The sequence below is a fragment of the Malaclemys terrapin genome, chromosome 1, assembly GCF_027887155.1.
Source record: "Malaclemys terrapin pileata isolate rMalTer1 chromosome 1, rMalTer1.hap1, whole genome shotgun sequence".
NCBI classification, from domain to species: Eukaryota; Metazoa; Chordata; order Testudines; family Emydidae; genus Malaclemys; species Malaclemys terrapin.
Genome location: NC_071505.1, coordinates 86,934,194 through 86,952,063, shown reverse-complemented (window position 1 = coordinate 86,952,063; position 17,870 = coordinate 86,934,194). Strand labels below are relative to the sequence as shown.

Below are 17,870 nucleotides of genomic sequence, written 5' to 3'. Positions count from 1 at the left end.
AGTGAATTGAGAGAGGTTGGGGACAGGTATGTATACTGGATGGGCCCCTTTTGAGGGCCTGGGCCACCAATTGCACTACCCCCCTCACCCCCCGCACTGTTGAATAGCAGAGCTAAGTTTGCTTCCATTAGGAGTCTAGCTAGAAGTTGCTGAACTGAATTTGCTTTGGGCCAATGGTGCACCAGCACTGGGGCTCCCCTACTACAAGCTAAAATCACTAAAAGAGCTAAAATTGCTGAGCTGAGATCACTGAGTGCTGTGTTAACCAGTGGGGGAGCCTGAAGATATATTGCTAAGCAGCTGGCAGAGCCAAGCAGTTTGTGGGATGGTTGGAGCGGCCCGTGGAATGGGGAACAGAGCAGAGCAGTTTGCGGGGACAGCTGGAGGAGCGGAGCAGCGTGGCGCAGCTGGTAGAGCAGAGCCATTCGTGGTAAAGGCTGCAGCAGAACTCCACGGAGAGGTGGGGCAGTCGGCCTCGGACCACGTAAGGTGCCCCTTAACATCCCGTGTTGCCCCCCCCCATTTCCGCCCAGGCTGGGGGGGGTGGGTAAAACTCTGCAGCTAAAATTTTGAACTCTGGGGTGGCACTGACCAGGGACAGAGACTTTGGGGTTGTTGGACTTTGGGGTGATTGAACTTAAGACCCTGAGGGGGAAAGGACACTGCCAAACTTACTTGGAGGTGGATCTTTTGCTCATGGCTTGTGTTATGAATCCTGTTTGTGGTGTTTCCCCAACATAATGCCGCATTGTTTCCCTCCTTTATTAAAAGGCTTTTGCTACACTACGACTCCGTGCTTGCGAGAGGGGAAGTATTGCCTCCTAGAGGTGCCCGGGGGGGTGGTATGTAATTGTCCCAGGTCACTGGGTGGGGGCTCGAGCCGGTTTTGCATTGCGTTATTGAAACGGAATCCCTAGATGCTGAACCCGGCCCTTGTTGCTGCCAACTCAGAGGGGCCGAAGGGTTACACTTTCATATTATGAAGTAGCATTTTAAAAAAGTGGTTTTGTCTGACGTTGACTATATACCGTTCATAATCATAAATGTTCAATCATGTCTCCTGTAACTTGTTTCCTTCTCCGGTTAAATAATCCTATGGCAACATTTTCAAAATTACCCACTGATTTTGGGTGCCCAACCTGAAACACCCTTGGCCTGAATTCCAAAGCTGCTGGCTGAGTATCCACACCATCTATTCAATTGGCTTCAGATAAGAGCTGTGGCTACTCAGGACTTCTGAAAACCCAGGCCTCCAAACCTTGAGGTACCTGAAATCAGGGAACACTTGTGAAAACGTTGGCTCTAGACTTTGCAATTTTATCAGATGAGTCTCTCCTCATATCTTTAACCACATGTATTGCCCTTTTCTAGAACTTTGCAGCTTGCGGGTACAGCTACACCTATCTTCTTTAGAGGCCACCAAAACTGGATATGACCCCCCAGGTCAGCTCCATTTCCTTGTGCACCAACTCTGAGATCCTCAGAGGTGCCTAAGCAGCCTTGAGAATCAGAGCCCAAATAACCACTCTTTAATCATGCAAATCCCTCAAAACACCTCCTCCATGAAGCCAATCAATGCTAAACCACCATAAAAAGAGCAATATGCATATGGTGGTGGTGGGAGCATGGAAACTACACTGATTTTGAGAATGGACCATCTCCTGCACTGCATGTCTAAATCACGTTGCCTACTTCTTATTTCACACAACATCAGGTACCAGGGCCGGCTCCAGGCACCAGCCTAGCAAGCAGGTGCTTGGGGCAGCCAACGGTGAGGGGCAGCATGTCCGGCTCTACGGTGGCAATTCGGTGGCGGGTCTCTCACTCCCTCTCGGAGGGAAGGACCAGCCGCCCAATTGCTGCCGAAGACTGAAGCGGCAGCAGTAGAGTTGCAGATCGCAATTGCGGTGCTTTTTTTTAATAGTGCTTAATAAATAATACCCAGGAGGTTGTATCATTGTTAAATTATGAGACTATGATTAATACTTTTCCTTTTTTTTAAGTGCATCTACCCCTCCCTATGTGCTCTTTCATATGTTGTCACACCCTCAGCAGAGGCCCTCATTATCCTTCTGCGTTGACTCCCTATTAACCTCTTTCCATTCAAAGAAGCATCCATTTGCTGGGATTCAATGTTTCCTACCTCTTCATATTTTTTTCAGTCCTTCACAAGACTTTGCTCCTTCTGTGATTATTCGATCTCCTTGACATTATTTTATGGAGGCCCTCATCAAAAAATCTTTGGCCTTACTCCAGCATTTATCCAGTGATTATTTCAGAAAAACAAAGTCTTGTCACAACAATCTCTCCAGTTGACATTTGGACTCTGATTAGCCAACATTCCTTTTTTTCCCCTTAGATAATATAGCCTTGCACATCCGCATGATACAAATGCATATCATCCCCAGCTCCGTTGCCAAGTCCTCTCGCTTAACTCTCCATACACCATTATTAAGCAAATTGCAGAGGTGTGGGGGGGGGGAAAGAATTATTTTTTAAACTTTTCTCATTAGTTACAGTGTTAGCCAGAGAAGATTTAAAACTGAACTGTTCCTGACTGCTCCTCCTTATTAAAGACCCCAAGGGGTGTCCTGGCCAAATTCCACCCTGGATAATTACATACTGGTGAACTAAATGTCCCCGCAGTTTAGAATGGAGACAGCAGTTGTCTTCACTTTGGGTCTCAAAACAGTATCTGAGCATGCTAGGTACCCTCCATGTTGTGTAGGAGCCAAGGCAGAAGAGATTTTGTCACCATGTCCTTCAGCAGAGAGCAGGAGATGTGTAAACTTTGTGATGCACTTTGGGATCTTTGATGAAAGTGAAGTTATCATCAATACAGCCATTCATGGTTCTCTAAGGGCACACTGTCAAGGCACAGATCTTGGTAAATTTAAAAAAAAAGTCCTCACAACATTTGACATGAACAGATATATATTCATAATTGTTTAAATTCAATAAAAACAGTTCACAAACCACACACTTAAACCTCACCCCTCATCATGGAAAACCAAAAAACACAAGAGTAGTGTGCTGGTCCCTTGGAACCAAGTAACTAACTATAAACCAACAGCAAAGTCAACGGGGCTAATATCAGGAACAAATGTTCCAAAAAAATAAAATGGTAATACAGTCACAAAAATACAAGCAGATGTGACAGCAGAGAGCTCTGTACAGCTCCTCACCAGTAGGATCTGATGCCCCTTATGGGATACGTGCTCCCCAGTTGTGAAAACATTGAATTATAGGGCAGTCAGATATGAGAAATAAAAGTCATGTGGCTTGGAAGTAGAGCTAGTTGGAAAAATATGCAACAGAAAATAGGAATAGTTTCATGGGAAATGTTTCATATTTTTCTCAGCAGCTCTGGTTGGTTTAGATAAAGAAAGAACTTTAAATATGCTTCCCATAGCTGAGCAATATACATGAGCAAATAATTAACAACAAATAATGTACCCAATAAATGTAACCCTGTTCTTTTACTTACAGAACTTTTGCAATCAGGATTCCCTCAGACATACTTGCAGTTAATAAATAATGTAGTTTTTTTTTTATTTTTAAACTCTAATGCTTGTTCAAGAGTATATCCTAGCAGAACTGCATTGATCACTTGTGATAGATCAGAGAAGCCACATGGTATGTCCCCTGATTGGATAAGTGCACAAAGATTTGCAGTGTGTATATTTTTTCATTGATATTTTAATTTTTATTTCTGCAAATGCCCACATGTGAAGTTTCGAAATTAGTTCTCACTAAACAGCAAAGCTTGACTGCCTGAATGAGCACAGAAAGCAAACACAACAAGGAAGTGAGCCTGGCCAAAGCAAATCTAGTTAAATAGCCAAAATTCAGAGCTTTTGTAATGTTTGTCCATTACTACCATTTTTCTGACAGTAACATGGTAGTAAGAGACAGTTCCCGTCCAAAGAGCTAGAAATAGAAAAAACACTGTTATCCTCATGTTCGGATGGAGGAACTCAGGAACAGAGTGATTAAGGGCACGTCTACGCTGGCAAAGGTACAGCACCAGCAGTTACAGCATCACTCAGAGATCGTTGAAGGAAAACCACTGTTGTGAGTTCACACTGACAGCTGCCTGCGCAATAGCGTGTTCACACTTGCAGCGCTATTCAGATTAGTGCATTCTGGGCAGCTATCCCACAGAGCACCTTTTTCTCTTTTGCCGCTAAGACTTTGGGGAAGGCAGAAGGGGTCGCGGGGCATCCTGGGTCCTGTCCCAATGCCCTGTGATGCATTGCTACGTATCCCAGCAATCCCTGTGTTTCTGTCCGCATTTGGCGCCATCTTTCAGTGGTTTGTGTACTGCACGCCTTGCCCTGCCTCTTTCTGGCTGCAGGAATGTTGCTCACTCTAACCAACATGTCACGAGTGATAGTGGAGTTATTCCTTAAACTACAAAGGCAAGAGGCGTGCGACATTGATCTCTCCACACATACTAGCTATGACATGAGAATGCTTGTGGCATTCACAGAGGTGCTGACCACAGTGGAACGCTTCTTTTGGAACAAGCACTGACTGGTGGGATCACATCGTGATGCACGTCTGGGATGACGAGCAGTGGCTGCAGAACTTTCGCATGAGGAAAGCCACATTCATGGGACTGTGTGATGAGCTCACCCCAGCCCCGCGACGCAAGGACACGAGAATGAGAGTTGCCCTGTCGCTGGAGAAGCGCATGGCGACAGCACTGTGGAAGCTGGCTACTCCAGACTGCTACTGATCAGTCGCTAACCAGTTCGGAGTGGGAAAGTCGACTGTTGGACTCATGGTGACGGAAGTGTGCAGGGCCATTAATCGCATCCTGCTCTGAAAGACCGTGCCTCTGGGCAACAGAGACGCCGACTCCATGGGTGCTCCGAGGCTAGCGCACCCATGGGGAAAAATTAGTGGGTGCTCTGCACCCACCAGCAGCCAAGCTCCTCGCGCCCTCACCCCCTCCTCCTTCCCTGAGTGTGCCGCGTCCCCGCTCCTCCCACGCCCTCCCAGCACTTCCTGCCCCCTCCCCGCTGCCTAACAGCTGTTTGGCGGCGCTTAGGACTTTCCAGGAGGGACGGGGAGGAGCGAGGACGCAGCACATTCTGGGGAGGAGGCGGAGAAGACACAGGGCAGGGGTGGGGACTTGGGGTAAGGGGGTGGAATGGGGGCAGGAAGGGGGCGGGGCTGGGGTAGGAAAAGGCAGGGTGGGTGGGGACTTTGGGGAAGGGATGGAATGGGGGTGGGGCAAGGGTGGGATGGAACAGGAAGAGGCAGGCCAGGGAGTCAAGGGGAAGTCGACACCTGTGCTGGGCAACGTGCGTGAGATTGTGGATGGCTTTGCACAAATGGGCTTCCCTAACTGCAGAGAGGCGATAGATGGCACGCACATTCCAATTCTGGCACCAGACCACCTAGCCACTGAGTATATTAATCGCAAGGGGTAATTCTCAATGGTTCTCCAGGCGCTTGTGGATCACCATGGGTGTTTCACAGACATTAATGCAGGCTGGTCCGGAAAGGCGCATGACGCATGCATCTTTCGGAACACTGGCCTGTTCAGGAAGCTGCAAGCAGGGACTTGCTTCCCGGACCAGAAGATCACCATAGGAGAAGTCAAAATGCCCATTGTGATCCTGGGAGACCCCGCCTACCACTTAATGCTGTGGCTCATGAAGCCATACATGCGGCAACTTGACAGCAGCAAGGAGTGGTTCAACAACAGGCTGAGCAAGTAGAGAATAACTGTGAAGTGTGCATTTGGCTGTTTAAAAGCCCGCTGGCGATGCCTGTATGGGAAGCTGGACCTGGCCAATGATAATATTCCTATGCTTATAGCCGTGTGCTGTACACTCCATAATATTTGTGAAGGGACGGGTGAAAGCTTCGCTCGGGGCTGGACCGCAGAGGCTCAGCGCCTGGAGGCTGAGTTTGAACAGCCGGAGACCAGGGCTATTAAAGGGACACAGCACGGGGCCATAAGGATCAGGGATGCTTTGAGGCTGCAATTTGAAGCTGAAAACCACTAATATTTGTTGCTATGCTTAGGATTGCAGTGCTTGTAATGCTCGGAGGTGATTGGTGCACATGATGCCAGAGGGGCCTTAACATAATTGTATGTTGCTTTGCCGTGCCATTTTGCTTTCACTTAATAGAATAAAGATTGCTTTCAAACAAACACAATTCTTTTATTGAAAGACAACAACCAGAGGAGAGAGTCAAATGAAAAAATTCATCACCAGGGAGGCGGATGGGGGAATGGAAGGAATGGGGGAATGGAAGAGCTCAAGAGGAGGAGGGGTCCCGGGACGGCTACAGATTTGTGTATGTCCAGGGATCATACCCAACCTTCTCCTTTGGAGCACGATGCAGTGGGTGCTGTAATTCAGCAGGGCCAAACTGCAGATGGATGGGTGTTGAGTGCAGTGGAGAGTGGGAGTCCACACTGCTGAACTGGGAGGAGGGAGGACTGGAATGCTGCGGGTAGAGAGTGGAACCAGGAGGTTGATAAGAGTGTGTTGGCGGTGGGGGTGGGCGGGCGCATGGGAAAGAGTTTTGCAACAGCGGCTGCAGGGGAGGGCGGGCATGGAGCTGCTCGGTTTGAAGAGCTGGAGCGTGTCCACTTGGCACTCCATAACTGTTAAGAGCTGCTCCCGGGCTTCTTTTTGGTGTGCCACGTTCTCCTTTCGTTCCCTCTTCTCGTTGTCCCACCGCTCCTTCAATTCCTTTTTCTTGGCGGCAGAGTGCATCATAACCTCATGCATAAAGTCCTCTTTAGTTTTTCTTGGATGCTTCCTAATTCTTCGCAACTGTTCTGCCACCAATAATAAAGAAGGAGGCTGTGCTCCCAAGGTCATCTCTGTGAAGTTTAAATGCAACATTTTGCAGAAGCAGTATTTTTTGCTACACAGACAACACTGTTTCATTGCTTTAAAACACAGCCAGTACTCACACACCTGTCACTAACTGGCGGACCCCAGGCAAGCACACATAAGCCAAAATGGTGAGTAGCTGCAGGGGCAGGGTAAATCACTGTTCCCGGACCCTGCTGTACACTGGGCACGTGGCTCTTAGGCACTTGAGGAGAGCCACCACTATAAGGTGGGCCTGATAATCATTCCTGTCCCCACACTTTCCACAGGAGGTGATCATTATGGAAGATATCTCACTGCTGCAGGTGAGCAGGGAATCGAGGGAGGGTCTTCTCCAAGCCTGTGGCTTCTGCCCTGGCCCCTATGTGGCTAGTCTGTGTGCAGCAATCGTCTCACCCCGCCCCCGTAACGGCACAGTGGCGTGGGAAAGTTACAATTAATGGGACAAGAAACAAAGCAGCTCTGCCGAGGAACCTGCAGGAGTGGATTTCCCAGTATCTCCACGAGAGTTTCCTGGAGATCTCTGAGTGAGATTCCCATGAAGTGAGGGAGAGTATCAACAGCCTGTTCTGCTGCTCAAACTAAGCATACGGTGGAAGACAAGCCTGCTTCCTGCAACCCTCCTGCCCCCAACAACTCGCTTCAGCAATTCCCAAAATCAGGTCCACTTACCAGGGGCCTCCTCTCCTGTTTGCACTTTGCTAAGATCCGACTGCTGGGACTGGCTAGGCTCCTCAGGGGTAGAAAAGAGCTCCTGACTGCATGCATCTCTGGCCTCTGACTTATTCTCTGCCTCTGGTTCCCCCTCCCCCTCTTCATCCAAGATTGTCTCCTCCTGGCTTGATCCACCCTCAACTGGCATGTGAGCCAACAAAGTATCCACAGGGGCCTTCACAGTAGAGGTGGGGTCACCACCGAGTATTGCGTCCAGCTCTTTGTAGAACCGGCAGCTCGTGGGCACAGCACCGGAGCGGCAGTTTACCTCCCGTGCCTTGTGGTAGGCATTCCGCAGCTCCTTCACTTTGACCCTGCACTGCAATGTGTCCCTGTCATGGCCCTTTTCTATCTTGTATCTAGAAATCTGTCCATAGATATCATAATTCCGACAGCTGGAGCACAGTTATGACTGCACTGCCTCCTCTCCCCAAATGCCGATGAGGTCCAGCAGCTCAGCATTGCTCCAAGCGGGGGATAACCTGGTGCATGGAGCAGGCATGGCCACCTGGAAAGATGCTCTGAGACCACTACACGCGTCACCCAGCAAACAGGAAGGGGATTTTCAAATTTGCAAAGGAATGTATGCGGTGGGGCTGATGGTTGGTCACCTGAGGGCAGGACAATAGAGTTCAAACCGATGGCCAGAGAGGAGAGAACAGGAATTGTGGGACACCTCCCAGAGGCCAATCGCAGCGCTGTAATCACCAAGATGTGTACACTGGCACCATAGCGCTGTAGCCATGGCACAGAAAGCTGTACACCTCTCATCGAGGTGTTTTTTTTGAGGTGCTGCATCTGCGCAGTTTCTGCACACTAAGTGGCTTGGCAGTGTGTATACCTCGGGAATTACAGCACTCAAAGCTGCTTTATTGTGCACAAACTTGCCAGTGTAGACGGGGCCTAAGTGTCTTGGCCAAGATTAGACAAAAGTATCTATGGTATAGCAGAGACTAAAACGCAGATCTCCTGTATCCCAAACTAGCACCTTCACCACGAGGGCAGCTAAAGTGTGATTAGCCTTTTTTTAAAGACACCAATTACATTAAAGACAGTTGAAATACATAAATACTTCCCCACTATTACTTTTTCATGTAAGCAATTACTGTAGTCGACATTGGGAAATTGCGCAGCCTCAAATAGGAGACTCACATAACTGGCTAGGTCCAGATGCAATGCAGCGGGTGCTGCGTAAGCATCCCCAGCACAAGCCTATAATTCATCTCAATCTTGATCGGCAATATCTCCTACTCAAGTATCAGAGGGGTAGCCGTGTTAGTCTGAATCTGTAAAAAGCAACAGAGGGTCCTGTGGCACCTTTAAGACTAACAGAAGTATTGGGAGCATAAGCTTTCGTGGGTAAGAACCTCACTTCTTCAGATGCAAGGTTTGCAAGGCTTAGTCTTAAAGGTGCCACAGGACCCTCTGTTGCTAATATCTCCTACTGTATCTCCTCCCTCTGGAGCTGCAGGATCACTTGTCACCCCCGCGTGCACACACATCCACACCAGTCAGTGTACCTCCACTCTCCTTTGCATCACCACCAGTTAATCTGATCACGGGTATCTCACAAATTGTTGCCAGTGATGATGCTATGGATTTTCTCATCTCCATTCCACGTCCGATCCCTAGCACCTCCGCCTCATCTGCTGCTCCTCATTCTCATCCCCATCCTGTTCTTTTAGACTCCTACCCAGTCCTGTCTTCTGTCCATCCCCATGCCACTTCAAGTCACTCTGTGCAGTGCATCAAAAATCAAACCCAGGTGGCTGGCAGACAGCAAAGCCCTGAGTAGCCTTTTATCATTATCAATAATGTTTACATACCTGAGGTCCTCAGTCAAGCTTCCCTCAGAAGTTCTTGTTCTTGCAGTGTGGGAGAGAGGTTTGCTTTCCTTCATTGTTGTGCTTTTTGGCACCACGGGAACTGTTCTGCACTGGAGTACGAGAACAAATTATAGAGCAGCTACCAGGCTTGAGGAACCATGTCAAAAACTGACTAGTGTTATGTGGGTGTGGGCAGAGTTGGGCGTAAAAACCTGTATCTGATTAAAGAGGCCTCTGATTTGTTTGTATGTGGGATGGGCAGATGAAGATAGCTCTCTGGTTACCCCATCTGTCTCAAAAGGGAGGTAGGTTGCCCTACTTTCCTAGGAAAGGTGTGGCTTTGTTGGTCAGGTGTAAATTGCATTTTTGGCTGCAGGAGGAAAAATACAGCTACCAGAGAGGGGGAGCATGAGAGAGCATGGCCTGGGAGGAACATTAATGAGGGGCGTTAAATAGACATTATGCTCATGGGAAGAGCAGCAATTGCAATCTCACCAGCAGATCCAAACTGGATTGCTTGCTGTGGAACTGCAGAGCAGGAATTGGGGATCATGTGGTTGGAAGACCATGGTGGGGACATTGGAAGTGACTGAGTTCTCTAATGTAGACTAGGGTTACCATATTTCAGCAAGCAAAAAAGAGGATGGGAGGAGCCCCGCCCTAGCCCCGCCCCTGCCCCTCCCACTTCCCGCCCCCCCAGAACCTCCAACCCTCCCCCCGTTCCTTGTCCCCTGACTGCCCCCTCCTGGGACCCCTGCCCCTAACTGCCCCCCAGGACTCCACTCCCTATATAAGCCTCCCTGCCTCTTGTCCCCTGACTGCCCCAACCCTTATCCACACCCCCACCCCCAGACAGACCCCTGGGACTCCCACGCCCCATCCAACCACTCCCCACCCCCTGACAGCCCCCCCCCAGAACTCCCAACCCATCTAAACCCCTCTGCTCCCTGTCTCCTGACTGCTCCGATCCCTCTCCGCACTCCTGCCCCCTGACAGCCCCCCCCAGAACTCTCAGCCCCCCACCCCGCTCCTTGTCCCCTGACTGCCCCCTCCTGGGACCCCTGCCCCTAACTGCCCCCCAGGACTCCACTCCCTATCTAAGCCTCCCTGCCTCTTGTCCCCTGACTGCCCCAACCCTTATCCACACCCCCACCCCCAGACAGACCCCTGGGACTCCCACGCCCCATCCAACCACTCCCCACCCCCTGACAGCCCCCCCCAGAACTCCCAACCCATCTAAACCCCTCTGCTCCCTGTCCCCTGACTGCTCCGATCCCTCTCCGCACTCCTGCCCCCTGACAGCACCCCCCAGAACTTCCAACCCATCTAAACCCCTCTGCTCCCTGTCCCCTGACTGCTCCGATCCCTCTCCCCACTCCTGCCCCCTGACAGCTCCCCCCCAGAACTCTCAGCCCCCCACCCTGCTCCTTGTCCCCTGACTGCCCCCTCCTGGGACCCCTGCTCCTAACTGCCCTCCAGAACCCCACCCCCTACCTAAGACTCCCTGTTCCTTGTCCCCTAACTGCCCCTTCCTAAGACCCCCCCAACTGCCCCCCAGGACCCTACCCCCTACCTGTACCCTGACTGCCCAAAACTTTCTCCACTCTCCCCAAAAAGCCCCCCCCCCGTTTCTTGACTGCCACCTCCAGAACCTCCCTGCCCCTTCTCCTGCCCCCTGGCCCCCTTACCCTGCTGCTCAGAACAGGGTGTTGGGCTCTGTGCCAGCCGGACACGTGGCTGCGCTCCCCAGCACAACAAAACCCAGTCCCTGGCCCTGCACAGTGCTGCCGGAGCCGGGCTGCAGGGGAGAGCTGCCCTTGTATCAGCACAAAGTGCTCTCGCTCCCGTTTTGCTACGCTGCATGGCAGAAACCGCTCCCAGTTGCAAAAGGGGAGGGCTGCACTTTGTGCTGAGACACTTGCTCAGAATGCAGGGCGGATCCGGCTCCTCTACAGCTGCTCCGGAGTCCAGCCCGGGACTTTCCTGCAGCCCTCCCAGCCGCTCGCTCTGCTCTGCCGGGGGAGGGGGGAAATCCCGGACATTGTGAGTGCTTTACAAATTCCCCCCGGACGCTATTTTTAGTACAAAAAGGAGGACATGTCTGGGTAAATCCGGACGAATGGTAACCCTAATGTAGACGTGGCCTAAGTCAGTACCAAATGCCCGGGGATCAAACCTCACCTCCTCCCTGTCTGTTGGTTCAAACAAAGCATCTCTATCCATCGCTCTGTCATCCCGATCTTATCTTTAAGAGAGGTCAGTGTGTCCTTGTACCATCTTCATGAATATGTTTACACCATATCTGGTATTGGGGGGTCCTGGTACTACACCTCTGGAATGTGTTTATGGGAGTGTTCTCTGCCAAACACTTCTTTGCAATACGAACCCTTTCTTGTCAGTTTCTGTGAACTTGCACATAGGCATGTTTTGTAACAGAGCCTGATTTTTGCTAACTTTGCTTTATATCAGCAGGGCCAGACTTTAGTTCAGGCTTTAGGCCTTACACCAGGCCCCCTTATACTAGGCCTCATGTGTCAGGCTCTCTCTTTCGACTACAGTTACATAAGACCATTTGGTTTTGTTTTCCTTCTCAGAGTGAACATGAATGTGAATAAAACCCTGCATTTAAGAAATGTGTGGCCAGAATGGCTGGTCTCTGATTGTTGCTAACCCAGCTGATCCCATTCTCTGTACAGATCCCTTCCTTTCTGGCTTCTCCCTAATGAAAAACTACAGAAGAAAGGGTCTTTACCCACTCGCCGCCCCTCCCACCTGAGCTGTGATTGGTCCCCCTCATTGGGATAATCCACTTCCACCTCTTACACAGCACAGTGCCCAGCTGTTGGTATTGGATCAGGTGACAGCAGCTGGAGTTAGGAGGAGGCCCAGCTTTAAAGTCATGTACTCGCGGCATGTTAATTCTGATAAATGAGCCCTTTCTCTCTGTTGGGTCCTGGAATAGCTTGTAAGGATTTAATGAAAGAAAAACCCATGTCATTATCTACTCGGCATTTTAAGCACAAAATCAATAACGGTTATTGTGTCCATGGTCTTTAGCCAGGCTGGCTCACTCTTGACTCATGTGACAAGACTTATCCCTGCCTGTGCAACACAGGCCAGATTGGTGATACATGCTCGCTTATCCAGCTACTTAATGTCAGCAGAGCTCAAAAAGGGTGGGAAGGAGAGAGATTTGAATTTCAGCCTAATGCTCGCCTTGTGCCAAGTGAGGAGGTGCTAGACCCAATCCTTCCCACGGTGCCTCCCGATCACTCCAGATAAACAGTAACTGGGGGCCAAGTGTTCTGAGTCTTGGGTGTTCCCCTTGACTATTCTGGCTGGATTTGGGGAGGTGTAGTGACTCATGAAAATCAGGGACTAATAGCATTAGCTACAACCAGGCAGAGCACAAGGGTGGGGTGAACAAGTTTCCCCAGGCTGCTGCACCTGACCTGGAGCTCTTCACCTTCTGCCTGGCTGTTATGCCTGAGCAGAGAGAACAAAGCATGTGGAATTCTGTCATGCATTTTATGAGGTTGAGTAGGGACAACAGGCGGAGGAGCTTCCCAAACTCATTTCCACCTGTGACCTAGGCATACCCGAACCCAGATCTCCAGATGTGTGAAAGGCCAGAATCTTGCATGCACCCCTAGCCTTGGCCCCCGATCCAGATGTGGGGCAAGAAGGCTCAGCCCAGCAGGATTCAAGCATGGAGGGGATTAGTGTTGGGGGGGGGGCGGATTCAGGTGTGGCGTGAGAGGTTCTGTGTGGGTCAATCTGGGTGTAGGCAGCTTGGTGGGGGGTCCAGGTGCCGGGGGGATCTGGATGCACAGGGGCTTGCAGGAGGATTCCGTGTGCAGGGAAATAGAACTGTACAGGGTGGTCCAAGTGAAGGTGATTGGGGCTCAGCAGGAGGGTCAGAGGCTTGGCTGGGGGTCTGGGTGGCTCCAGATGCCTGGGGATGCAGACAGGGGAGCAACTCCCCATACAGTGAACCCTCCCCCCATGGCTGAGGAATGATGGAGGCAGAATATGGGGGCGGAGGGTATGAAACTTCCTGCAGCCAGGGGAGGTTTCTGGGGGTGGGTCTGACACAGCCCCTGCCACTCCTTGAAGGAGAAGAGGAAGTTGCATCCTCTCCTACCCCAGCCCAGCCCAGCCAGGACTGGCAGCTGAGCCTAGCACAGCATAGGAGTTGCCAGCCGGGACATCCCCAGCCCCACTCATCTGCCCGCCACAGTGATTTACCTCTCTACTGGCTGCTCCAGGTACCCGAAACGACGTGCCAGCACTGCTGGGGACAGGCGCATGACCACTCTTGCAGCTTCCCTTTGCTTCCCCATCAGAAAGTCAGTTTTCTGCACGGAAGCAAAGAAATTTGAGGGGAAAATGAATTCTGCACCCACCCAATGGCACAGATTCCCCCAGGAGTAAATAAAAGTTATTATCTCACTCACCGTGTCTAATATTCACAGAAATCTCATTAGTCAACAGGTGGTCACCAGTCTAGCCTATACTATTTATAAAGCATTCAACAGGTGCTAGACAGATATGTAAAAGACACATGAAGACACCGGGGGGGGGGGGGGGGGGAAATACCCAAGGAGAAAAGGAAATACATTGCTTGAGTGGTTCCCCCGCTGGGGCTGTTGAATAAAATATCATTATAAAAATCCCTTGGGATTCAGAGACAGCGTACTCAGCTTTACTGATTTTACAGAAAATTAACTCTGAGCTTTGGTGGATGGGGATGAAAGGGACTCAGGAGGATCCGAGCGGGGGAAGGACACCAGGAGAGTGCATTCTGAGCACAGGATCAGAATAATAATTGGATGCAAATCTTTGAGGTGGTTTTTTCACCTCAGTTTACAGGCACTGATTTCGGCAGGCAGTGGCATGGGGGCATCGGAGCTACTGCTAGAACAGCCAGCAAATTCACAAGGACTAAATGGTGAGACCCAGTCACTGCAAGAGAAGGCTGGAAATTACACTTCCAACCACTTATTACTTTTCACTTCCTAAGCAGCTCCTGATTTTCCTGCACTGGCGGCAAGCTTTGATAGTCATTGAACTACTGCAGTGGGAAGAGGGAGGCAAAGACACTGGTTTTCTGCAAGTCCGGTGGAGCAAGGGGCTGACTGGAAGGAAAAGGATGGGCGAGTAACACTGCAGCATTCGCAGCTGTTAGCAGAGAGGGGTAAGTGGCTCGGGTCAGAGTAAGTGAGGCAGAGACAATCCTCTGGAGAACAACAACTCGCTTGCTCCTGGTGGCTTAACAAAGTCTTAAGAACCCAGCTCATGCCTTGTGAGCCTGTCCCGGAGTGAAGGAAAAAGAAAATACAGGCAGTTAGGGATCTGGGGCGCATGTGGGATAGTGCCGAGGATGCTGTGTTTCCTGACAGCATGAAGGGACAAAGGTCTGGGAAATGTCTAGCCCTTTGCATGCTGGCTTGGAGTTGTCTCCAATTTGCCTGGAGTGATGCTATCAGTTCCATGGCCACCTTCGGTGGAGCTGGAAGTATCGGAAGGGGCTTCCCGAGTGACTTCATCAATAGAACCGACATCCGTGGCAACCTTTCAGGTACTGTAGTAAGACAGTGTCCCTCTCTCCCTCACGCTGCAGAACAAACGTTTGCAGGACTGCGGAGTGGTGGGTGAGGGTCTCACTTGCCCATGTAACTGGTTGGCATGAAAGGCACGAGTGGGTGGTAGGAAAGTACAGAATATTAGTGCTGTTATGCACATTTGCTGGCAGACCCGGTATCTATAAGCAGGAAGAGCCACTCTGTTCTTAACATGTGTATTTATTGCTTACAGTTATAGCCCCAAGCATCCTGGCAACATCCCTGCAGTGGGAGAGCTTTGTAATTGTATAGGCAAAATTTTCAGGTGAGGTGAAAGCTCTGAGCCCTTTATTTATAGGGGAGATTCCTCTGTGCTACCCTCACTTCTCCCTCCATCCCATGATGACCAGCCCATTGGTCAAAGAGGTCTGAACGGAGCATCCTCAAGAGCTTGTTAACACTGCTATGAGCGTCCAGTCACCCAAGAGCCTGTGTCACACTGATGAACTCATCTATTCTTCTCCTAATCTTAACCTTTGTCAACAAGGGCTGAGGCTGGACACTATGAAAATGAGATAATGTGAAAAGGGGAAAGAGTCCAAGACAATTAAGATGGATCTCCAAAAGATTTAACATACTTTTCTTATACTTTGGCCACTGTAGTACCTTAACTTGGCCACTCTGTCTGCATGCATTCTGATCTTGGCTTTAATAATCATAGACTATTTCCCCCCACAGGACCCATCTCACAAAGAGGCTGAATCCAGGCTGCACAAGCAGCCATAAGCAGGGTTGGAATGTTTAGAGCCCCAGCACATGAGATCACAGAGGCCCTGGGCATGGAAGGCTGGTACCTTTTAAGTGGATCTTCCATGAGAGGGGGACGCAGACACTTTGCAAACCAGCGAAGGCATGCTGAGACTCAGGAATAATGTTTTCAACTCCAGGTTTTGTGCAGGATTGTGTCTAGTGACCATAGACCCTTCCACCCCTGTTGTTCCCCAGCCTTTCCCTTTCCACTCCTATCCCCCATTCTGACCACTATTCTCCCTTTCCCCCAGCTTTTGGACCCCTTGCCCACCCTCCCCCCTCCCGCTCTCCTATCCTTAATGGATCATGCCCCGCTCCCTGTTCCTACTTTGTCTTCTCCCTGCTACCTCCCACCCCACCTCCCCACTCCTAACCCCTTCTGCATGCATTCTATTCAGGTTGCTGCCTCCTTCTCCTCCATGCTGGCTGGACACCAGTAGGGGGGGCATTGCACAGTCTCCCTGCTCTCAGGCCCAGGGCCACATCAGACAGGAATAGTCATTGCAATAAAACCTTGCTCAGCCGGGCCTTGGATCCTTCGGATGGAGCATGCTCCCTCACTCAGCGGACATGGTGTCTACGTAGTCCCAGCTGCACACAGGAGCTGGAGCATGCTCAGTGTAGACTGTGTTTTCACAGCTGTTATCTGCCAAACTCTAAACAAACCTCTGCTGAGCATGTGCAAACAGATTTTTTTGGAGGGCTTATAAATTTAGCCAAACTTGGGCAAATGTTCACAAGAACGCCAAAAGATATTTCTGACACCAGGATGAGCCCTACCCAATGTCAAGGCCCTGTTCCAAAGCATGGAGGGACTAGAGCGTCTCAGCTAAATGGTTTTAAGATATGTATTTTAATATGGGAAAAACAAATCTCATTTCGGGAAACAGCTGAATTATTGTAGCTGAAACTTTCCCCTCCTTCCTCCCCCCGCAAAAAATCAGCCTCCGGCAGAAACCCAGTATGGAAAATTTCAGCCCAAACAAGTTAGACAACTATAAGTATGGTCGGATAATGGAGCGTGTCTGGCAACCTTAACTATACGTGTCACTACTTGTAACACCAATAACATGTATGCACACCCGCACACATGAAATTCAGGTCTTGGTGACTTGGCCTTGAGTACTGTGGCCCTGATTCAGACTAACATGGAAGTACACGCTTAACTGCTTTCCTCCATCAAGGCCGCTATTGTTACAAGCCATCTGGTGAAATGACTTCATTGGAAGAAGCACATGGAGCAATTGCGAGGGGAAGAGATTTTCCAGGCAGACTAACTGAATCCATTGTATTGTTCATCTTAAACACATGTAACTTCAGTGACTAATTAACATACTGAAGAAAGGGAGTTAAAGATCCATCATCTCATCTCCTTCAATAAGGTTTGAGGGCTCATAATGTAAATCCCTGAAGCACCCTGTGATTATTTCTAGGGTAAAAATAGCTTGTGTGTAATTATCAGCGTTGATTTGTTGTGTTTCTCTCCCAGTTCAGTGCGTGACGCTCCTTCCTCCACCTTACGGATCCTATTACATCGAGAAGGGCACCGGCCTCTCCCTGGGCTCAGTCATTGTGTACTGGTGCAGAGAGGGGTATCAACTGGTGGGCAGTGAGAAGCTGGCCTGCCTTATCCGAGACCGCACCTCTTACTGGAGTCACCCAGCACCTCACTGCGAGGGTAAGGCAATGCCAAATGAATCCGTCACTTTACTTCGGCTAGCACTAGCTTAACAGATTGTTTACACTAGTGTCTTACAACGCCTCTAGCCTTAAGCAATCTGAGTCCACTACTCCATGGACAAGTTTCTCCACCACTCAAATCATTGAGGGTGGGGGGGCTGCAATTCATTGGATATTTCGGTAGGAGTTTCAATAAAACCCAACCCTAGGGAATTTGAACCATCTCAACACCCTTGGAGGTGGGGCCTCTGGTTTTTAAGGAGGAGGAGGGGGGACATTATTGGAGCAATATGTGAAAACAACACCTGCCTACTGCCCATGCTACAACGGTTATGTGGCAAGAGCGAAAGGACTTTACTTTGCCAGACTAGCAGCTGGCACCACTCCCAAGTGCTACATTTGTTAAAATG

General features: G+C 50.1%; 1 long non-coding RNA gene across 1 annotated transcript; it reads right to left on the bottom strand.

Annotated features, from left to right (window-relative positions):
• Positions 1-6,232: 6,232 nt before the first annotated feature.
• On the bottom strand, positions 6,233-16,350 carry LOC128837720 (uncharacterized). Its single transcript, XR_008445023.1, has 4 exons — positions 16,294-16,350; positions 13,655-13,764; positions 9,407-9,516; positions 6,233-6,853 (listed from the first exon to the last, which is right to left on the bottom strand). It is a non-coding gene; the product is annotated as an uncharacterized LOC128837720 (long non-coding RNA).
• Positions 16,351-17,870: the final 1,520 nt, after the last annotated feature.